Genomic DNA, 25,067 nt, shown 5'->3' with positions numbered 1-25,067 from the left:
ATCCTTAGCTGCTTTTTCAAAGTCACTATCAAGCGTGCTGTTTCGTCTCAGCCGTAAAAATTCCCCATATGGAATGCTAATAATTAGTCTCCGGGGATGACTACTGGACGCGTGCAGTATGCTATTGCCCGCAGTGGGTTTGCGGTACTGTGAAGTTTTTATTTTGCCATCACTAACTTCAACCTTCAAGTCCAGATAGTTGACTGTTTCTCTGCTAATTTGACCAGTGAATCTAAAATTACAGCTGTTATTGTCAAGTAACTTGACATACCACTCAGCCTCTTCCATAGACCCATCCCAAACCAAAAGCAGGTCGTCTATGTACCTATACCAGGCGACCACTTTGTCTGTCCATGCCTTATTCACTGGGGCCCAGGCTACCTGCTCCTCCCACCAGCCTACGAAAAGATTCGCATAGCTGGGGGCGAAGCAGGAGCCCATCGCCGTACCAGACACCTGTCTGAAAATGTTGTCCTGGAAAAGAAAGATGTTATTCCTAAGACAAAAGTCAATAAGTTCCAGCAACATTTTGTTGTGCATGGCCTGTTTTAATGGCCGTTTTTTCAGAAAGTGTTCAACCGCATATAGGCCTTGTCCATGCTCGATACATGTATATAGACTGGTTATGTCAAGTGTTATTAGACAATATATGGGTTGCCAGTTGATGTAAGATTTTAATGAGAGGACAAACTCAAACAAATAGTGATCCATTTTCTTGTCGTTCCAGAGACAAGAAAATGTTGGAACTGGAGGAATATCTTTTCTTAAAACCAACGGATCCGACCATGCCAACATTTTATCACTTACCCAAAGTGCACAAAGACAGTGTAAAGCCACCTGGAAGACCTATTATTTCCTCGATTGGGGGACTGAATGAGAATATGTCCAAGTTCCTGGATAACTATTTGTTTGAGTTTGTCCTCTCATTAAAATCTTACATCAAGGACACAACAGATGTGTTATATCCTTCATTTCCTTCATCCTATGTATTTCCCTTTTAAATGTATTTCCCTTTTCAGATACATTGTATTCCTTTGATTGTGGCACATGCCAAGCAGTTATGTATGACATCACTAGAATCTGTATTCTGATTTCTATTGATGGACCTAGCTGAAAGAGTACTGTGCTCCTGAAGATTAAACTTATTTCCTTTTATCTGGACTCCTGGAATTTAATATTGGCGACGAGGAGAACTGTACCTGCTACTTTGAGGAGCACAGGAGCGGTACTACTATTTTGGGATTTATTTAAAAAAAAATATATATCAACTTTTCTTTCTTATGGATTTCGTAGATCTATTTTTGCTGTATCAACTTCCTCATCCTCGGAGAGGTACCTACATGCTGTTTGGAGATTTCTAATGCATTCCCATCACCTGTTATTTGATTTTGTGAATTTTAAGGCTCTTCCTGTGGGTTACCTGCATCGTTTTGAAAGTCGCGCTGTTGTGATGCGCGTGTGAGTCCCGAGGCGAACGTTCTCCTGAGATTGTTAAGCGGAGAAAGTTCTAACATACTGGAAGCGGAGGAAATCCTGACGTGCTGCGATGAACAGCGTGTGATGTCGTAACGCAGAAGTCCTGACGTGCTGCGTTGAACAGCGTGTGATGCCAATGCGCAGAAGTTCCAAGTAGACGCACCTCACGCTAACGTCAGCGTAATTTCACGTCGGCAACCAATTTTAGTTACATTAGCAACCCTGATACACACGGAGATTACAGACGCGCCGTGTTTGTTTTCTTCTACACACTGTGAAGGCTTCTCAACGCTGATGCGCACAGCTATAACATTTCAAAAGCCTGCAGCATTTATTATTGTATGAACTTTTCGACATTGATGCACATAGGGAAACGATTTGTCTCCTAGAAATTAATGGATTCGTATTCACTGACCAAATTTCGTGCCTAACTGCATTAATTCTCTGACGGGTATTGTTTATTTATTTTAAAATATCTTTTATGTTTTATCAGTTTGCAGAGTTTTCTGATATTTTCCAATTCATTCAATTTTTGTGTTTCATTTGTTATTACCACTATGCAATTTGACCCACCTACTAAGTTCTTTCAATCTAAGGGAGACCCTCCAATTCCTTGGTCCAGTTGGAAGGAAGAGTTTTTTATTTATTTAAAAGTGATCAATGGAGAGAGGATGGGTAATGAAAGGAAGAAAAGTATTTTTTTACATTGTTTGGGTTCAGAGGGGCAAGCTATTTTCAGAAATCTTCCTGTTGCTAGTGGTGATTTTGGAACATTTGATGAAGCTCTCATGCGTGTTGAAACTCATTTCAAGCCCTCTTCTAGTATTGCACTCAATAGATATAAAAGGGCTCAAAGACATTCAGAGACTTTTGATGATTCGGAAATACCGGTCTTCTTCCCCTCCCTGCCAGGTGACCCAGGAGGCTTTAACAGCAAGTAGCAAGTTAAAGCAGAGGGAATCCCCCTCTAACATGTACAGCACCTTAGCGAGTGCGACACTTTTTACCACACACTAAATCACTTAATATAGTTTATTTATTTCTCACTCACACATTCTCATTGGTCCTGAGGAAAGCCAGTTTTAACAAAAGGCCTGGCTGAAACATGTAGACCACACAGGACGTAGGAGCTCATAATACACTCCACATCGTCCGCAAGCCTTTTTATCTGCTAACAGGGGCCCAGCAATTAAAATTAATCTTATACCCTCGGGAACTGGGACCACCTGTATAGCTTTTAAACTGCACGTTCATACCCACTATTCACTGCACACTCAGTAAGTATACCAGCTCCTCAGTAATCTGGAGTCGCAGCACACCCGGGACACATTCGGTGTCACTGTGGTGGGCCCGATGATGAAGCATGACACCAACTAGGTTGGTGTGTGAGGGCTTCATGACCAAACCAAATGGTTTGCCCACAGACGTACCTTCTAAGTCTCACTAACACAACCTAGCTAGTCCTTTATTGATATTCCTACATATAACCAGGGGATCCGGACTAGCTTACCTAGTCCTCTCTCTCCCTTTTGATTTGCTGACTTATTGACTTTTGTCTTAGGAATAACATATTTATTTTCCAGGACAACATTTTAAGACAGGTGTCTGGTACGGCGATGGGCTCCTGCTTCGCCCCTAGCTATGCAAATCTTTTCGTAGGCTGGTGGGAGGAGCAGGTAGCCTACACCCAGGGAATAAGGCATGGACAGACAAAGTGGTCACCTGGTATAGGTACATAGACGACCTGCTTTTGGTTTGGGATGGGTCAATGGAAGAGGCTGAGTGGTATGTCAAGTTACTTGACAATAACAGCTGTAATCTTAGATTCACTGGTCAAATTAGCAGAGAAACAGTCAACTATCTGGACTTGAAGGTTGAAGTTAGTGATGGCAAAATAAAAACTTCACTGTACCGCAAACCCACTGCGGGCAATAGCATACTGCACGCGTCCAGTAGTCATCCCCGGAGACTAATTAATAGCATTCCATATGGGGAATTTTTACGGCTGAGACAAAACAGCACGCTTGATAGTGACTTTGAAAAAGCAGCTAAGGATAGCGTGGGTAGATTCCTAGAAAGAGGATACAAGCTGAATCTCCTACAGGATGCACTTAACCGTGTAAGAAAATTACCTCGACGGACGCTCTTTAACAAAAGGGGCGGATTAAATGCAGACGGTGGCAAATTCCGATTGATAACACCATATTCCGTGGACTCACACAGACTGAGGTCCATTATGAACAAGCACTGGCATATTCTCAAGACAGACACTTTTGTCGGGCCTGACATCCCAGCTGTCCCATTGATTACTTTTAGAAAAGCTACATCATTACGAGACCATTTGATACACCGTCATCTTGATCCAATGGTGAAACAACCTGGGACACTAAAGGATGCGAAAGGATTCTTCCCATGTGGGAGATGTAAAGCTTGTGCCTCTAGTAAACGCACCTTGTTATATGAAGTAAAAGGCTGTAAGGAGGAAGGAAGATCAATAAGTTCATGTCATGCCACACCAGCCATGCAGTGTACTGCCTTAGCTGTCCATGTAATCTGAAATACGTAGGCAGCACAATTAACCCTGTAAAACTCAGAATCCTTGAGCATATGCGAGCGATCGGGAATAAGGATTTTTCCGACCCTGTCGCTCGTCATTTTGCAATTAAACACAATAGCGATAGGACTCTCCTTAGATATTTCTGTTTAGATCATGTTCCTGAAAACATAAGGGGAGGTAACAAAGTACAGAAATTGAGGAGACTCGAGTCACGCTACATAGTGGATCTAGAGACTAAGGCACCAAGGGGCCTTAATATCGGGGAAGAAATGGCAGTGCATCTTGGTTAAATTTTGTTTATGCTTTTAATGAAAGAAAAGAATTTCCAACTGTGAAAGCATTACTTAACTTTACTTACCTTCCAAGTATGATTAAGTGTACACCTTTGTGAACTCTTCTTTGTGTTTTATATGTATCTTTTCTGTGTTTTATTTAGTAATTTGCATTCATGAGAGAGCGCGATAGGCAATAATCACATGTGGAATTTTGGGAAGAGTAGGATATTTGAAGTATGAACCTGCATAGTACAATGGGGTGTATTCTGCCAGCATATCTCCCCAGGATATGACTTTCATATGAGGACTCAGCAGCCATTGGGCTGCAAATGCCGATCCACGGCTTTATTGAATTTATATGCACTGTGTGGAGCGATAGATTCATTAAAAATACGGCAGTATAGAACACGCCGTATTTTTCAGTAACGTTACCTGTAATCTATAGGGGTAGACGTTGTCCTTGCATGGCTTGTCAATAGGGGCATATATATGCAGAACACACTCCACAAGATCTAAGCTTTAGGACGCGGTATAATTTTGGCAAGTGGGAGGCAACTCTGATCAGGGGTTGCCTATGCCGATACACGGCAAGATTTTATGAAAAACTGTATGTGAATACGAAAACATGATGAAAATGTTGATGTTTGCGCAACAAAACATGTTTAAAGATGGTGCCCATTGACGAATGTACAACATAGTCCCTTGTCTATTGTTACCACGCTACACAGGTTCTTTAAAAATGGTGCCACGCATTGCGTTCCTTTATGACACCCGGACCCTTCCCGAAACGCGTCTGTCTTGTAATAAATTTTACTGAAAAGATGTAAGAACCTGTGAGTGCTGCTGTTTTTCTTCCACCTAGATGGGATTGTGAGAAGAACTGTGGAGCAGTGATTTTGAACGCAGCACACCACCGCGTAGCAGCACCCGCCATAAGATGACTCGCGCTTTGGTGTTTCTTGGAGCAACTATATATATGTATATATGCAATAGAGTATCATCGAACACCCAATTCAGGCCACCCTCAACCTTTTACCCTGTTTTGCCACGAGACAACATTGATATGTTTCATGAGAAAGTGGTTGGGGATTTGAAAGAACTCCCAAAAAATACAGGAAAAATAAAAAATGAAAATATGATGGACGATCACAACAGTACACAGCCCTTACTACCAGACTATCCAAGGATAAAGATATAATAGTGAGGAGCAGTGACAAGGGCGGAAATGTAGTCCTGATGACTAAGGCGGAGTACGACAAAGAAGTATATATTCAGCTAAACGACCGAACTTGCTATGAACGTATACAGGCTCATGTACTGACATCAATCGAAACTGAATACCATCGGAAACTATCCAAGTGGAAATCATCTAAGCTGATCAACGAGGCGGAATTTAAATATTTGAAAATTGATAATCCCATCACGCCCATATTATACTTCATCCCTAAAGTGCATAAAGATCCTCTACACCCACCGGGCAGGCCCATCATTTCTGCCAGAGGCAGCCTTCTTGAACACACTTCTGTCTATATTGATTATTTTTTACAGGGGTATGTGCACAAGTTAGGATCATACATACGTGACACTGGGGAGTTTTTAAACAAAAATAAGAGACGTGGAATGGGTCAAAGGAGATTGGTTTATAGCTTTGGATGTGTCATCCCTGTATACAAGTATTGCACACAATGACGGCATCAGAGCAGTCGAACATTATTTATCAAGAAGGGATCCAGAATTCAATGATCATAATGTGATGCTTCTGAATATGTTGCAATTTTGTCTCGACAATAATGTGTTTTTATTTAACCAGCAACTTTATCGCCAATTACAGGGAGTGGCAATGGGGGCCAGCTTCTCCCCTAGCTTAGCATGTTTGCACATGGGGGCTTGGGAGGAGCTGGTCCTGGGCCAGGAATACCAATATAATATCCGCAATAATTTAGTTGCTTGGTATCGTTTCATTGACGATTTGCTAGTTATTTGGAGGGAAAGCAAAGAAGAAGCATTAAAATTCATTGATGACATTAATGATAATGAATTAAACTTGAGATTCACTGCTACCCTAAGTCAGGACACTGTTACGTTTTTGGATACTGAATTGTACATATGTGATGGGCACCTAGAATCTAGAATTTTCCGAAAATCCACTGCTGAAAACAGCATACTGCATGCTGCGAGTGCACACCCTGCACACTTGGTATCTAGCATCCCCTATGGGGAGATGCTACGACTACAGCGAGTGTGCAGCAATCCAACTGACCTAGAGATGGCACAGGAGGAAAGCAGGATACGTTTCCTGGAAAGAGGATATTCAAGCCTGTTGATCCATAAAGCCAAAGAGAAATCTATGCTACTACCTAGGGAGGACCTATTGACCAAGAAAACTGATAAACAGACAACAGCTATAGTAGAGACGGGAGGTAGGAAGAAAAAGGATAGTACTGACTTCCGGATAATCACTGGATATAGCAGACAACATCAGCAGATATAAAGGGTCATGAACAAACATTGGTCCTTGGTAACCAATGATGCCATTATAGGTACCACCCTCCCCAAAAGAGTGTCTTTAACTTATAGCAGGGCACCCTCCTTACGAGATCATCTGGTGGAAACCAATCCGGAACCCTATGTCAAATCTGCTTGGTGGCAGCAGCATAAGGGCTTTTATCGGTGTAAAACCTGTAAGGCCTGCCTCCATGGAGAAAACACTAAGACCTACAGGGATGGGTTTACTGACTTCCAACATCCCATCACGCAGGTATTAACCTGCAAGACTGAATTTGCGGTGTATATCCTGCAATGTCCCTGCCTATTAAGATACGTGGGCAGCACTAAACATGCTGTTCACAAGCGTATCCTTCAACATTTATGTGCAATCACCAATGGCGACAACACTTATCCGGTGGCTCGTCATTTCAGGGAATACCACCAAAGCAACAATGCTACCCTGAAATATTAGGTGATTGACTCAGTAAATGCCAGTAGAAGAGGAGGGGACAGAGAGGCCAAATTGAGAAAGCTGGAAACAAAATATATCCTGTTGCTTAACACTAAAACTCCTGGGGGCCTCAATGTGACCGAGGATCTTTATACATGTTTACCATAAGAGTTTTTTTTCAACAACTACAGAATATACGATATTTCCCTTCTGTAAGCCTCATTAGTAGGAACCACCCGGCTGGGAGGGACCACAGGAGGACGAGGGAGGTAGAGACATTGTTGGGACCCAAAATTAAAAAACTGATTTTGCTGCTACTTATATTTGAAATATTGATTTTCACTATTGAAGGGCACTTTAGAAACTAGATGGACTGTGCGGGTCCTCAATCCCGGTCAGTCCTTTTTTGATCATTCAGTAGACACTCAATTCACTTCTTTCACAGTGTATGTACATAATGAAATTCCCCCCTGGGCTTTTAAAGGGTGGTTGACAAACATTGGGTTTGAACGAGTTTTAGGCTGTTTTTAACATCCTTTTAAAAAAACATTGGATACAAATAGTAAGCAAGTATTTGACTCAGATTGTTTTATCTAAGTATTGAACAATTATGCTTCAATATTTTACATTGTCCTTATGAACTCTTTTAATTACTTGAAGCCCTGCGATTTTTTGCACAGGCGGAGGATATCTGCACGATCAGCTGCTATGAATATTGACCATACCAGATTTGCACTTTAGCGTTTTTGTACAGATAGATGGGGAACAGTATTCCTGATCGGATTTGTTTTGCACTGATGCGATGTTTGCACAAATAACTGCACTGAAAGCGACACTTGCACATCAAGAATCTTGCATATGCACTTTATACATCTATTGGTCTAGCAGGATCAGAAGTATAAATGATATCGGTGTGTGTATATATGTATATATATATATAATTTTAGGACTAATGGAGATATTATTGTATCCAGAGTTGAGTGGAAGTTTGAATTATACAGCCTATCAGTACAATGTATTTAACTGTGATATCTCGTTTTACCCAAGATGTTATTAATGTCAACATTTTAGTTTATTGCTAGACGCTTACTTGTTGCTAATCTGGTATTCTACAGTGATTTATATAAAGCAACTAAATAATATTTTTAGAAACATAACTGTTATATAAGCTCAGTATGTTTTCTATGTCCATAGACAGCCCTCACATGTGACGTTAATGAACCTATCACTGGCACTTTATAAGGGCAAACCATGCACTAGAACATTGTCATGTGAACAAGGCTCCTGTGAGCCGAAACGTCATGAGACTACCCTGCACTAGGAAATAAAAAACGCAAGCACTTAACTGGTCCGTGTACTTCGTATCCTGGCTGGTGTAACTCCAGAGCGTGAGAGAAGTGGCGGAGCGTTTGATGTATATATGCATATACACATACATATACGTATATTTAGATATACATATATATATTTTTTTATACATATATATGTATATATTTATTCACTGAAAAAAACAAGGGTTAAGGTAACGTTATAGTTAGGTGAAGTGTTGAGTAACAACGTAACATTTTAATCTCTAAAAACCACTGAAATTCACTAGGTAACTATAACTTGTGCCGCTTCCATGCGCAGTGATATTATCAATGATGTCATAGAAGATGTCAAGAGTGATGTAATTTGTGGGGTAATTAGCAGTGCACAGTGAGGGAGAGAACTAGGGTGATGGAGTCTCCTGGTGCTAATCATGATCACACAGTACCTTGCATTGTGGACAAAGAAAAGGAATCTCACTACAGTGGGAATAAAGTGATATGTAAGAAACCTGACAATTTAAAAGACTAAATGCCTGATTACAAGTATAGGTGCTATTTATCGCACCAAGTAAATAACAATACCACAGGGTTTGTTATCTACCAGGTGCGATAAATAGCACCGGTTAAGAGTTTCTTGGGAATAATATGCCAATTTTGGTGTATAACGCACAAGCATCTGGAAGATATTATAAATACTGTATGCTTTTCCTCTTGAAATTTAGCCAGGTTTAACCTTCCAAATTATAATGAATGTTGCGCTATTTAACACATTCTGTAATTTAACTCATAATTGCAACCCATGCGTAAACATGTGCTCTTTTGAGCTGCAAAGGAAGACGTGTGGTGCTCTATCTTCAGAGCACTTCTCTTATTCCAATTTAATTTAGAACTCTAAGATGTTATCGAGACTGGGGGAATTCTAAGAGTGGCATTTGGTGGAAGTCCGTTGATAGATAAGGCCCTATAAAGTTACCTCTTACCTTGGCTTGGTGGGCAACCTTCTTTTCATTCAACACACTTGGTACTATGGGTGGGGACTTGGGTTGCCTATAGGCATCCTGGGTTGTTTCATGACAGGTGACCTGAAACCTTAAAACACTCGAGTACCAATAACTGAAAACAAATATGTGCAATAGATACATTCCCTATTTGGAGTGTAGCAACCAGAAGATGAGCTCTTTAAACCTATTGCATGGAGATACCGAGTTCTGCACTATTGTGTGAATTTAAATGATTCTTTATGAAGGATCATTCTTTGTATTTTGAAGTCCCAAACTCACAAGCATGCTAGTGAAATAAGGGCCTGATTATGAGTTTGGCAGACAGAGTTACTCCATCACAATCATGACAGCTATCCAATCCTAGAAACGCACAATTCCAATTTATCCTATTGAATTTGTAATGTGGTGGATGGTATATCTGTCACGTTTTTGTGATGGAGTATCCCATCCGTCAAAATACAAATCAAGCCCTAAGTTTCCCTGAATAGGTTTGGTTTCAGGCCTCCGTGTTAAAAATATTCAAAAATATTTATAGCTCAAATCACATAGACAATAGTGTTTGGGTTCGTATCTCTGGACAGGAAGGTGCTAGAAGGGTCTTTTTAGGGTCGAGCCTGTGAGAGTATGTGCTAGCATGTCTCACTTGCGAGACACTATTGTTTACAAAAAGCTCACCCATTGCTTACCATTTGTCAGCTTCAGCATCACTCTTATTTGCAGCCATCTCAATTAGCCAGTGCAGCCAAAACATAATTTCCGATGCCTGCTGTGGAGCAAGGAGCAAGTACAGATTGATTCAACGTAATCAGTGTCCGTCCGCTGATCTCAAAGTGACTTAGATACAATTTTATCGCCCTCATCCTCCCCCTGCCTGCTGCTCCCTCCATAGCCATTTTCCATTCGTATTTGCTTGTGTTATCTTTCCCCCTTGGATAAATAGTGCATCTTTTTTTGCCCTTGTTGGTCTGCCTACACATCCCTTGCAGCACGAGCTGATTCAGATTAATTTGTTTGTTCAAAAGCACAGGAAGTCTTCTGATAAAACTGTCAATTGCCTTTTTTTTTTACTGGCCAATATTTGTCTAAAGTTGCATAATAGTTTTAAGGAATTGTGTTGTATTGGGTTACTGAGCACTGTTACACACACCAGAAAAAGCTCAAGACGAACGGAGTGTGGAACACTGTATAGAAAGACTGAACATGCTACAGGTATCAGTAGAAAAACTATGCATTTATTATTTATTTTATTCCAAATTCCTGAAAATACTATTTAAAAATCGCTCTGACGCCCGAAATGGTCCATTTAAACTGTCTGCAATAAATACTTATATAAATAAATACATTCAAAATCAGGTTTTATCTCCTACATAATGGTGCATACACGAGCATGGCATGGTTCAGTTGTTCTAGGTTGGGCTGTGTTGGACAGTGTTGCTTTGTCTCAAATCAAAAACACAAGACATGGTTTCAAGCTCCCTCATTTTTTTTATAGTTTTCATCTTTACATGTTTTTATTGCACAGCAACGTCCTTGAATAATTTTTCCTTTAGGCAATGTTGCATAGAATTGCCAAAAATCGTTGGCAAAGTCAATAAGTCCCAAACACACGACCTATTGGCTTTGCCAATGCTTGTTTCCTTTGTGGACCATTGTCTCATGGGTAATATAATTTTCTTATGCGTATTGTAGTATTTTATTTTTATAAAGTAAAGCACTAACAGGACATTTAGTTATTAAGTTGTGTTAAAGTACCCTGCGGTACTATGAAAGAACCATCATGACTGGATGAGTATTTCAGCTGCTACTGCCCCCCCCTCCACCTCCACCACCCTCCCCAAGAATTACTGTTACTGGCTATCCTGGTAATTCCAATGTGGTATTGATGGAATTTCTGAGATTTTATGGAATAACATGCAGGGATCTGACTTACTATGCACGTCCTCAGTTTTTTTCACGAGATGTCTTTGTTGTTCATAGCAGGTGAAATCGCCTGGTGAAATACCACAGGGCTGCGGTGTTCTTGCTATAGTCTGATGCAGTTGGTAACTCCTGTTCCTGACTCCAACAAAATTATCTGGCTTCTCATACTGAGGGCCTGGGTGTCTGAACCTGCATCAACTACTTGACTAAGCCTTGGACTGTCCTGTTAGGCTGCACCAGTGAGTCAAGTAGCACAACTTGAGCTGAGTACCCTCTGACCAATTTTGAGTCAAAGGATCCAGGTATCAGTTATGGTCAATGCTTAATTTGAGCTAATGGTTGCAGATGGATCCCACCAGCACTCAAGTTTGGGTACCACAACTTGTTTTTCCTCAACAAACCAGATCAAGCGAGGAAAAAACTCAAAAGGGGAAAAGGAAGTAAGAGAAGGATGGAAAAAAGTTACAAAGTGAGCAAGCAGGGATGAGAAAGAACAGGCAAGTGTGAGAAAAGGAAGCATGGAGCATCTGGTGATGGGTTAAAAAGGCATGTAGTGGAATCAGAACTATGCAGCCTTGGTAGTCAGCACCCCGACCTTCGATTGTACCGATCATGGGCTTCTTAACAACCTTATGAACCCCTGCACTTATTCTTTTACCAATGAAGCAATGCAGGTGGCAAGAAAAAAAGTAAAGCTTTACCACGGGCAACTTCCTACTCAGGGCCTTAATTTAGATCTTGGCTCAGGGGAATATTCGTCATAAACGTGACAGAGATCCCCTCCACCAAATTATATCCCATTATATCTTATGGAGATAGTAATACGGGGGGACAGAATATCTGTCACTGAGTTTCATTCCATTCCCCTAGATCTAAATCAGGCCCTGAGACACTCACCCTCAGAACTTTGAACCAGTGGCGTAGCTAGCCCTTTGGCCGCCCATAGCGGTCCCCGCGTTTTTAACGCCCGCTGCAGCTGCATCAAACAACGGTGGGTGCTGACAAGATTTGTTTCCATTTGCCATCCCCTGGTGGCTGATTGAAGAGTGGGGAGGACGCCCCAAGACAGAAGGTAAGAGCAGGGGGGGAGACTGCTGCCCTAATAACTCATGGCGCCCGGGGTGGACCTCCTCGCCCACCCCCCTCAGCCCCCCTTGCTAACCCACCTCTTTGACCCCGCTGTTTTGCTCATGTGTGAACATCACTGCTGCGCCAGCTGGGGTTACATTATCCACAAAATCAAGGTGTCTTCTTTTTAGTCTCCATTGTTTGGCCCGAATGGACTCACTTCATTTAAGAGATTTCTTAATAAACAGATGGCAGTGGGAGTTATTTACTGTGTCATTAAAGACAATAAATGTGAAAGCCATCTGCCCACCTGTGTTTGTCCATACACTGCAGGATTTTATCTGCACTTTTTTCAGAGGGTGCCATTGCAGCCCACACAAATATGCAGAAGTGTTTTACTTTCACGGATCCAGGCCAATTAAAACAGCACACAGTACAAACAGGTGATACCCAATATGAGCACTTATGGACCTTTCATGCATTAGAGACTTTGATTTCCCTGGTGCAGGCCACCTCTGAGGTCACCTATCAGATGTGCCTAAATGCCAACACATGTCTCAGCAGTGAAGCTGCGAAAACACCAAGGCTCTGTTCAGCAAAGGCAAACCGCAAGGAATTTTTATTTTCTGCAATCCCAAGTGCATGAGAGAACCGGCTGCCAAATTAGTGTTTATGGCAGAAACTCCTACACAATGAACCGGGTAGAGATGTAAACTGAACTTCCCTGCCTCCTAACTGGAAATCCAGATGTTTTCCCCCTTTCTCCTCTAATATGACCTTTCACTTGAAACACAGTTTGTCAGACTGGTTACTGTATCTGAGAAAAGAATCGAGGCAGAGTGCAATAAAAAGCTTCTAAAGCCATAATACAGAAGCAAGTGCAGGGTTCCCCCTCCACACTTGCTTGTCAGGGAGGTGACAGGCCCCACATTTAGCAGACACAATCCAATTATTCTCATTTTTCACTAATCATTTTATTACGTTATTAGCAGAGTCTAATGGCCCCGTGGGAAGACAAACACAGAAACTAAGGTACCACATTGGAAAGATCAACTCATCTGGCTGGTGTAAATTGATTCAATATGTTTACATTTGAAATAATGTTGGGCCTGATTTTAAATTTGACGGGCAGCTTGTCATCCATCAGGTGACAGGGATATGATGTCAACAACCATGATGTACTACTGCCCACCATATTTTGAGAACACCAGAGGGTCCATCATCCCAGCGGTTCCTCTGAAGGCATTGCAGGCTTGGTGCTCAGTTGGCGACTTACAGGCAGAAATGCATCAAACTTTTTTGTTTTTCAAAAACAAACTTCCAAACAGAGATATAGTTTTTGTAAATAAAACTAACAGCTGTCACACTCTGAGCGTTGTTTCCCAGGTTGTGGCGGTTATATTTATTTTCTGTTCAGTCAGAAAAAAAATTCAGTCCGTCTGCTCTTAATAAGGCAAACAGTCTGATATCCTTACTCTGACTGGCCCTACTCCATTGGCCTGTTTGATTAAAATAGCCTTATAGCCCGCCGTAGCGGGCTATACCGGCTATTAAAGGCCCGCTGAATCGTTAAAGGCCCGAGCCGAAGGCGAGGGACTTTAACGAAACAGCGGGACTTTAATTGCCGGTATAGCCCTGCTACGAAGGGCTATAAGGCTATTAGAACATTCTGCCACTAGAGGGCAGAATGTTCTAACAAATTAAACAAAGGGTTCTCGAAGCTCGAGGGGATATAAATCCCCTCGAACTTCGAGAAGCCTTTGTAGAACATTGGAATGTTGCTCTGCGGGCCTTTACCGGCCCGTAGAAGCAGGGAGCACTCCATTGTCTGCAATGGAGCTCCCAACATTCCAATGTTCTAATGGTTCTTATGGTGGAGCCAGTGGGGTAGCAACATCAGAAAGACAACGGGCCACCTGACTCATACCAGAGTGGACGGCTAGATGTATCAACAAACCATTTTGCGATTTCCTAATTGCGAATCCCTGAGATTCACAATTAGAAATTCTCAAAATGGAATGCATGAAAGTGTGTTTTACACTTTCTGCGATTCCTAGGGGAACGCTAATGACCTACCTCATGAATATTAATGAGGTAGGTCGCAATTTGCGATCCCCTAGGAATTGCAAAAATCACAGGGATGGTGACCCACTGGGGTCAGCAGACCACAATGCCTGTGAATGCTTTTAAATAAAGCTAACTTTTTTTATAAAGCAGCCCATTTTTCTTAAAGTAAAACGGGATGCTTTACAAAAAGAAAAATGAAAAGTTTTCCTTTCATTTTCTAAGAGCAGCCAGTGGTCCTTGGGACCACTGTCTGCTCATAGAAAATGCATTTAAAGACATTCACAAAGGGGAAGGGGTTCCTGGGTGACCCCTTCCCATTTGTGAATTGGTTACCACCTACTTGATGATAAAATGCGAATGTTTTGTGACCGCATTTTGGTTGCTAAACATTCATGCATAGCGATGCGATTCGGTATTAGGAAGGGACGCCCTAACACGGCCCTTTCTAATAGTGAATAGCAAATCCATTTTGTGATTCGGTAACAGGTTACCGAATTGTAAAATAGAGTTTGCTGCATCGGAAGAGCATTTTTATGCGCTCCCAAATGACCGATTCTGCGAATCGGCTGTTTGCGAAAGCAAAAAATGATTGATGCAACTGGCCCAAAGAGTTTGCCAAAAACGATACTCCACCATGTTTGTGATGGAGTATCCTGCCTGCCAAACTCTAAATTGGGCCATACATTTTTTGTTGTTTTCTAAATCTTAATATATTCAAATCTTTCCATTAATCAACTCGGATGGAAATCATAGCATTGCTCCTTAAGTTTGTTATGTTCTGAAACACCATATATCTTTCTTACCCCCCCCCCCCCCCCTTCCCCATGGTAGAAAAGAGCCCAAGGGACTGGGGCCACCATGAAGGGTTCAAGAATTAAGTGTCTTTAACAAAGAGTAGGGCCTGAGTTTTCTCTGAGTTTAATTTAAGGCTGTTGCATTTCATCCAGCTGACGACTTCACACATGAGACTTTTGAAGCAGAAAGAAACCTCCTCAACGTTGCTAGAAATGGACACTATCATTTGGGTGTCATTGGCATAGGAAATTGTAGGGAAATCACAGGTTCAAATCAATTTGGACAGGGGAGCCATATAGACATTAAAAAGCATGGGGCTCAAGGATGACCCCTGACGGACACCATACAGCAAAGAGAAAGAGTTTGACCCAAATTCTCAGAGGGAGACTGATTGCTCTGTGTCAGTAAGAAAGGATCATAGTAAATCAAGCACCATTCTGCAAATCCCTATCTTGGCCAGCTGATCAATAAGGACAGAGTGGCTCACGGTTTCAAAGGTAGGTCTCTTAGCAAACATAGCCTAGAAATATATGACCTGCTCACAAACCAGAAACCAGTTGGGCTGTTTTTGGTGGAAACTTGGCTAAATGAGCAATCTGCTCCGGATGTTTTGGTAGCATTGTCTGATGGGTATACTATTTTTAGGGTTGATAGACCTGGGCAGAGGGGCAGGGGTCTCGCCGTGATATTCAGGAAGGAATTTCAGGTGAAGATGTCTAAAATAATGCTGCCTAGCTGCGAAGCGGCTTTTTTCAGTCTGGTTATTAATAATGTCAGCTCAATTGCAAGGCTTCTTTTTTATAGACCCCCTGGCCCGGCAAGAGCCTTCCTTGATGATCTAGTGGAGACAGTGCCCCCTTATAGTATCCTTTATCCTAATTTAATTCTGTTGGGTGCTCCGAATCTACATCTGGAAGATAAAGATACCAGAGAATCTCAGGAGCTGATTCTAGGGTTACAGGCGAGGCGTCTAACACACCTGGTTAATACCCCTACGCACAATAACGGTCATACGCCTGATAAAATTTTTACCAATAGTGCCCAGGTAGAAGCTCTGATACCTGTACCTATAGAATGGTCTGACAATTTTGTCCTCCCTTTCACGCTTACTAATACTGGAAAGGCCCCCTGCAATTCCAGAAAGCGTTCTGCACCTTTTATGGTTCTGAAATAGGATGCGCTAAGTGTGGTTGCCTTTGGGGACAAGCTGGTGTCAAGTATCCCAGTTTTAGGGACTGAAGTACTAACAGCTGAGGGGCAAGTCTCTTTTTGGATCAAGGAGGCAGATGATTCCATTATACACCTGAAACCAGGTAAAAGTACCGCAGAACTCCTTCCGCGAAATGGTTTTCGGTGGAACTATCTCTCCTTAAAACTGACTGTAAGCTCCTCGAATGCCGATGGAAGGGGAACTATCTTAATGAGAATAGGGTGCTACACTTGGCTGCTCTCAAGTTGTATCACCATCACATCAGGAGAGTACGGAAGCAGTTTTATATTGAGCACATTGAAGTAGCTAAAAATGCGGCCAAGAATATCTTCCATGTAGTGAAAGAAATGTCTTCTTTAGATCGTGTGACAGCTACAATGCCAGCCTCTACTGATTATTGTAATAAGGTTGCAGACTTTTTTATGAACAAAATTGATAACATTTTAATTTTTTTTCCCTCAAGTTGCTAGTTTTAAATCCATACTCCTGTAATAGGATGGAGGAAGTGAGAATAGTTTTGTTTTTCTCCCACCTGGAGTAAGTGAGGTTCTTAAACTCATGGAGGCAGTTAAATCTGGGTCGCCCTTGGACCCATTCCCCCCAAAATATGTGAGGCTAGGGAAAGAAGTAATTGCCCCAGTTCTCACCAAGCTCCTGAACTTGTCTTTTAGTTAAGGTGAGGTTTCTAGCAATTGGAAGCATGCCATGGTGATACCATTGTTAAAGAAACCCTCCCTTGATCCTGCTCTCCCAGAAAACCTTAGACCTATAGCTTTACTACCCTATGTGGCTAAAATTGCGGAGAAGCATCTTAACAGTCTAGATCCCGTCTAGACTACTGCAATATCCTGTACCTAGGGGTGACTCAAAAAAATCTGAACATCCTGCAGAAGGTTCAGAATGCTGCAGCACGCCTAATTCTGAACCTTCCTAGACGAGCTTCGGTGGGGGAGGCCCTGAGGAAATTACATTGCCTTCCCATACAGGCCAGAGTCATCTTTAAGGCCTTGTGTATCAGCCATAGGATCTTCAATAAGAAAGGTCCTAGCTTTCTGCATCCCCTTCTCATCGACTATAGACCTGCACATTGCCTAAGGTCCTTGGGCACGGCAAAGTTGATTGTGCCCAAGATTCGGAAGGTACAAGCTGGTGGGAGTTCCTTCGGCTTCCTTTCGGCGAAGGCCTGGAATAACTTCCCTGTTGACTTAAGGTTGTGCCCGTCGTAAGACGTGGCTATGCCAATATCCCCCTGATGGCCAGCAATAGGACTTCCTTAGCTGTTCCTTGGGGGCTCTGGGTGTAGGGTGTAGGGTGGGTGGGTGGTTCTGGTCCATCTGTTGGGTTCTTTTTAGTGTTCTAGCACGGGGACACTCCATTGGAGTAGCCAGGTGCTCTATAAGCTGTATAATAATAATAATAATATTAATAATAATAAAGGCTTCAGACAGATCCAAAAGGATCAGCGCAGCCTTCCCACAGTTGTCCATGATCGATCTTACCTCCTCCGTAGCCACTATCAAGACTGATTCTGTGCTATGCTTTGTTCTTAAACCGTGTTGAGCACTGTCAAGGATCTCATTTTTGCTTACATTTTCTGATAGGGCAGTGTTAAGATGCTTTTCAAGAATTTTCGATGACATTGGCAGACGAGAAATCGGGCATTAATTGTTTTCCCATGTTTGGAATGAGGGAAGGTTTCTTTAACAGAGAAAGTATGGAAGCCTTTTTCCATTCAATAGAAAACTGTCCTGCAGTAATAATGCTGTCCAATAAGGTAGTAAGAGAAGCTGTTACTGTCCCAGCTACCTGATGTGAGATGGTGGAACTCGCCAAACTCCATATTACTAAGGCCTAGTGATTCATCTCACGGAGCATATAAGTTAGTATTGCAACTTGAGTTCCACTCTTCATACACTGCCTCAACTTTATACTTAAATAACCTGGTAAAGTATCGCATAGAGGCTGGCTGGGACACACTGTGCTGCTAGAGTTCAGGTTAGATTGCATTTTTACTGTTTTAAAAAGTTATCTTGCAGAGTTTTTTGCTTGATTAATTTTATCAGTGAAATACTGAGTTTTCTTGGTGATGACTACATTGATGTAATCCTGAATACATTGTTTGTATTTACTTCTTTCAGTTTAATCATAGAGAACCAAGGAGCTGTGAACTTAGTTCTATGACTTTTTATAAATTTGAGGGCAGTCAGCAGTGAGACTGCAGCATTAATCAATTCGACATAATTAGCCGTATCCACCTCTGGATCACTCAATGAGGGGGATGAGTAGCTGTTATGTTTGTAAGTTCCCTTTTGTTGTTTCTATTCCATGCCCAGGTTTTTAGATTCTGCAATGTTATGTTGGGTAGTGAGTTTGAAGCCAAGATTTTTAGTTTGAAATGTACGGCTTTATTGTCCAACCAGGTTATCAGTAGTACAGCTTCCAGCTGAAAATCAGGACAGCTTGAAAAATATCATCTAAGACATGGCCTGCCGTATGTGTAGCAACATTCACCACTTGTTTCAGATTGAAACAGTTCAAATTGTGCATGAGTTGTTCGGTCTCTTTGTTTTTAGGATCTTCCAGATGGTAATTAACATCACCTAAAATGGTAACGTGAATATTGCATACAGGATTCAGAGAACTTACTCAAGGACACTAAAAATTTGGTCTTATGACTAGGGTCTGTAACTCAAAAGACTATTAAAGGCTAGATTATTTGTTAATTTACATCTAAAAATGAGTGCCTCGCTGTCATTTATGTTTGTTGGCCCGCAAAGAATCTTGAGATAATCGCAGTAGACAAACGCCAAACCTCCTCCACATTTAGAGATGCGGTCTGGTCAGGAGATGGCATAACCCACATGAATTACAGCAGCTAAATCAGGGTGAGATGTCTCATTTGCCCAAGTTTTCATCACAAAAGCTATATCCGGGGCGTGTGTGTCTAGATGGTTGAAAAATGTTCATTTGTGCTTGGTAACTAATCATGTATTAATCAATACACAATTCAGCGTTGGTGAACCAATGGTTAAACGAAGGACTGAAAGATTTTGGTTAACAGAGTTAACTAACGGTAAGGGCTTGATATGACACTCAAAATAACGTAATGCAATTAACATTCTCCAATCCCTTATTAAAATCAAAATTATTGCATAGACTGTGCCTACTTGAGGTACTGAACTGGAGGAGCTGTTCTCTGGAGTACTTCTGGGGTGGGGGGGAAATTGAGCAAGAGTTCCAGCGCAGGGTGCAGTCCGGGTGTGAACTAGAGCAGATGGGCTTGTCTCTGCCTCGGCTATGGCGCGCCGGTGGTGCACGCACTGCGTGCATCTGCGATTCGGTCTGATTTTTATAATCAGTTGGGCACATAGCAGAGTCAGCACTAGAATGCAGACCAGCTCTTCTCCACGGCCTAACCAATAATGACCTTTGGGAGAAGGAAAAAACGCAATCCTCCTACCCTGGGACTTTAAGTGGGATGAAAAAACTGGAGGGTCTGTCAAAGGGGCGTGGCCAATGTAATTATGGGCGTAGTTAAAAACACATAACCTAAAAATATGTGCTTAGTATAGTGGGCCGCCTGACTTGTATTTTGCTATTTCTGTCATTGCATCTAGATATATGATACAACAAGTAACATCATACCTACTACAAGTCAGGACTATTGACTTTGCCAATGGTTGTTAGTTGCATAAGATAAATAAGCAGCAACTATGGCTTTAAATAATATTGAAAAAGCTTCCACTTATAGCCCTTTTGACACCACGACAATGTTGCTGCTCCTGAGTTTAAAAAAAAGAAGGGAAATCCAGAGAGAAAATTACTCTCTTTAAAGGCTTTCCCATCCCCTACAACGCTCACCTGACATGAAGTCATGCCGTAACTTTTCCACTAGTGAGAAGTGAGCAGTGTGAACTTGTGCACATCGATGTGCCTGCTGTCACTGCAGTCCGGGAAAGAACGGGCCGCTTGTGCCAGGGCACAAAACAGCGCCAGATAGAGACTCGTTTGAGGCCCCCTTTAAAAAACTGTTGGTGCTTAGACCCATTGAGACCCGGAACACTTAAATCCCTGCTCCTACCTCCTGCGAGGTACAATTAAAAATAAAATTTATCAGGAAAAAAACGTGAGCTCTAATAGACTCCAAGTAAATGCCCCAAAAATGTGGAAGATAAGCTTTGACAATGATAATCTCAGCAATTCAAACACAGTTCATAACAATCTGTTTTACTATAAAATCTCTAAACAATAAAAAGTGCCCTTAGTTGAAATTAATGCAATGCAAAAGAATAGTGCAATAAACAGTGATCATGACATGCGCTCTAAGAATAGCGGGTGCTTCTAACCGCGTAACATATGTAATCATCCACTACCACTCTGTGCTATTGGTATGTGCCTATTCTTGAAAGTTGATCTAGGTGATAGAAAGTGCTTCTGATGTATTTTACAAAGAATGAGGAAGAATAGTTGAACAGTGGGGTTTCTAAGTGGATACTTATGATAAACAGCAGGTGCGACCTGCAATGGTCTGATTAAAATAGTTGAGAGGCTGTGCATGGTTCGAATAGGAAATGAACTCTTGTTGAGGGTCACCATTAGGGTTGGGCATAACTGGCGTAATTTTCTTGGTGTAATTAGTCATATTTACCACAAATATAATGGCAATTGGGCGTAATTGTGGGAGAAGCACAATCCAGCATTTAGTGCTATATCCTTAGTGCAAAATGCACCCTATCATCCAAAATGAGCCTGAGGATACATTTTGCTTGCGTGAGGGAAGAGGTTGAGAGCAAAGGAACTCTATAACACACATCTGTCTGTCACACACATCAAATAACAGTGTGGAGACCTCTATACATATACATGAAACAGCAACAGTAGTAGTAAGGAGGAGAGAAGGAGGAAGAGGGTGTTTGTAAGACAGTACATGGTTTAGAGCTGTAATTGTCGACCAGTGATCTGTAAGCTATTGATCACACGTGTTTCAGTTCCCTCATGTAGCAGGGCATTTCAATCTGCATGGTCATGGAGAAGGAGGGTGTGATAGTAGTAGCGATCCCCAACATTGTATTGCATGTATTGTCTAGCTGTGTGGAACTACTGGACAGAGAACGGGATCCAGCTAAATCAAAAATTCTCACGGGTTCCTCAATTATCCCCTTTATTCGTGAGGACCCTAGGTATAACAAAATCGATCAAGTGATGGAAATCAGTGACTGAAATGACTCAAGTCCTACCTAAACGTGCTAAACTTTCCAACATGTTTCTGTCCACAACATTTAGCGTAAAAGGTCAGGGGCATTCATCAGGGTTAGTGGATCCCTATTGTTATGGTCTAGGTGTCAAAAGTATCCTAGATACTCATGTAAGTGATACATAGCCCAAGGGAATCCTACCTGGGCTCCTAACTTCCCAAATTACACAAAATGACCAGTATGATGCCAATTATGCTGGAGTAATTAAAAATTTAGCCCACAACTTATGAAGACAAGGCAACCCGCATTAGGGATTACTATGTACTGCTCTACTCTTCAAGGCTGAAAGCCAATGATGTTCTATTGTTGATAGGAAGAGCAGTGACATTTACTCCTAGTCAATCATCCATGATTGAGGAGTTAAGTCTATACTTGGGCTTCTCAATAAATTTAGATAAATAGGCTTTTTACCTGATTTAACATTGGCCAAGGACACCAATTCTGAATAATGATAAACGGATCCAGGAACATGGCTTCCATTGCTTGGAGACTGAGATCATTAGTGGTCAAGGGGCTTATTTACATTTGCAACCTCTACAACTGGTACTGAAGCGTAAAGGCCATGCAAAAGACTGGGACACTCTACTTCCCCCCCTTGTTGGTAAGAGCTGTCCTGTTCAAGGTAAAATCGATAGCCAAATGTGTCTATTGTTCCACAGAGCCCTCCATTCTGGATCCCTGATGCATTTTTAAAAGACAGATATTCCACTGCGGACTTTGTTATGGAGTACAGGGACTCTGCATGTGTCACTGCCGGAGTTGTAATGCACTTTCTTTGAGAAAGGGTTTGTATTTCTACACTTGAGTTGCCCAATTGGTGGCTGTAAATGACTGGAGGCCTGATTCACAAAGTTAAATTTACACTATTGTGTAAGTTTAAGCTTGTTTGCTATTCACAAATATCTTTACTGGTAATATATTTATGACTGCGGAGTCTCCGCACATAAAAAGATGGGGCTGTCCTGTCTTTTTATCTGAGGAGACCCCGTCAGTCATAAAAAAACTACTAGCAAATACCTTTGTGCATAGCAAACAATCATAAACGTACATAAAAGTGTAAGTGTACCTTTGTGAATCAGGCCCAAAGTGTTTTTTACCTCACAAAACATTGTTTATTGGGATCAACAGACGTACTTGCTCTGTCTCCTCACACTTATTTCACTAATCATGTAAGATGAGCTTCAAGTACTCTTTTCAAGGCAACAACCATTGCTATTACTCTAGAGGGACAACTTGAAGGACATAGGGTGTGTAGGGAAAGTCACTGTGGAGACACTGTGGAGTAGGGAGGCACTAGAGGTTTTTTTGGGAGGTTGATCTGATATGTATCTCCAAACTTGGAAACATGTGTGACACCATGGAGGGAAATCCTTTAAGGGACTGCAAGTAAAGTTAGCTACATCTCAACATTATTGATACCTCCAACAGAAACACTGCCTCGAGGGGAGGAAATAGATTGGGGACAGCTGCAGGAGCACTCCCCAATGGATGCAAGTGTACTGTCAATAAACTTGGGTAGGGGAGCGGTATCCAACATATATTGAATGATTACTTGCAGCCTGCCAGATGTCAATTTATTCATCAGAGGGAGTTAGGTGGAATACTTGGACGGCTTCAATGACACTAACAGGGGTGAAGCCATTGTATATGCGAGAGGGGTGGTGAATCAATCTTCTTTCTGACTAATTCAGCTTAAAGTCCTACATAGGATCTATAATCACATGGCAAGCTTACATCATATGGGGCTCGTGATTGCCAAGCGTACTGATTTGCTCTACATTCCGTCTACAATTTTGTGTCTTTTGTTTCCTCGCCCTAAGTGCGCCGGGTATGCCCAAACGTGGGTCCCGGGCTCACTGTGCCACTGGATTCAAGCTATCCTGGCTGAAGAGGGGTGAAACCCCGAAACTGGTCCTAGGATGCTTGTTTCCGGTCCAGGTAGGACCTGGCTTGGCAGTTCTGGCTGCACTGTTCCCATAAGGCACAGGGTCAAGACTAATTTGCATATGGCCATGTCTGAACTGGGGTGGCATGGTGAGCAAAAGAATGATGGATTTAACCCAGATTTCTTGACTGGGGGTGAATGTTTTGATTTGTTTTGCATTCCGTCCATCAATTGTGTGTCTTTTGCAGATGTCGGGTGGCACCAGGAACTTTCCTCACACAGTTTGGAAGTTCTCTGCTATTCGGCACTTCAGACAAATGGACATACAGAACTGCTGGAGGATATGAAGGGTATCTTTGAGCTATGTTAAAAAAAAGGTGTGACTTGCTATATAGAGGGAACTAAAACTGACCCTGCGAAGAATTATATTATTCAATATGGGTCTAAGGGTGGCCCAAGAGGCATTCCCAGGCAATGGGTAAATGACATAGTCTCCAACTTGCTCTCCTGGAGAAGCAGAATAAAATAATGTATGGCTACAGAGAAGTCATAAACATGATAGGGTGGCCATCGAAACTATAAGAAGGTATTGGGTGTAATGTGCCTTATTTTTCCCTGCCTCCGGGCTAGACCCCCAGCAGAATATACCACAACCATGAATCTATTTGTAAGCGCACCTGCATCACTGTTTTGCAAAGCTTAGGTGGGGTCTCGCACGGGAGGGACATTTCAGAGGGTTCTGCAAGGGCGATGCATTGTTTTTATATTTTTATTACAGCTGGTCTTTCTTTCTTCTTTGTGTATTGTTTGACTTTCTTTTTCTCTGCAAGTTGTTTGTATATAAGGAAAGAAAACCTAATGAAAAAAATTATTAAAAGATAAACACAAAAAGAGGAAACGAAAAGAAACATACATTGTTGTTATGACAAAACAGGAGTGGCACTGCAAAATACAATGACTTTAATACCACATAGGTACAAATATTGAATAGCGGCCTAATTAGTACCTCGGTGCACATTTCACCGGGTAATAATAAAGCCACCACTTTGGGATGTTTGGATGGTCCGGCAAAATTTTAGATGCAAATTCAAATTGAGAAGTGTAGCGCATCCTCTAACAATGGTCTAAAAAATCTGGACATTTTAGAAAGTTCATTACTGTTCCATCGAAGCCTCATAGTTCCTCTTTTTATAATGCAGATAAAAATTAAATTGTGAGCTGCACGTCTAACAGCGCATTGCTTCTCTTTCAGCAATGTCTGCGCATTCCACGGTTCTTGCTCACGGCCCTTCCTTCCCAGCGGACCTTGC

The sequence above is a fragment of the Lissotriton helveticus genome, chromosome 6 (assembly GCF_964261635.1).
Source record: "Lissotriton helveticus chromosome 6, aLisHel1.1, whole genome shotgun sequence".
Lineage (NCBI taxonomy): Eukaryota > Metazoa > Chordata > Amphibia > Caudata > Salamandridae > Lissotriton > Lissotriton helveticus.
The sequence above is the reverse complement of the archived record's forward strand: the minus strand, read 5'-3'. Positions refer to the sequence as shown.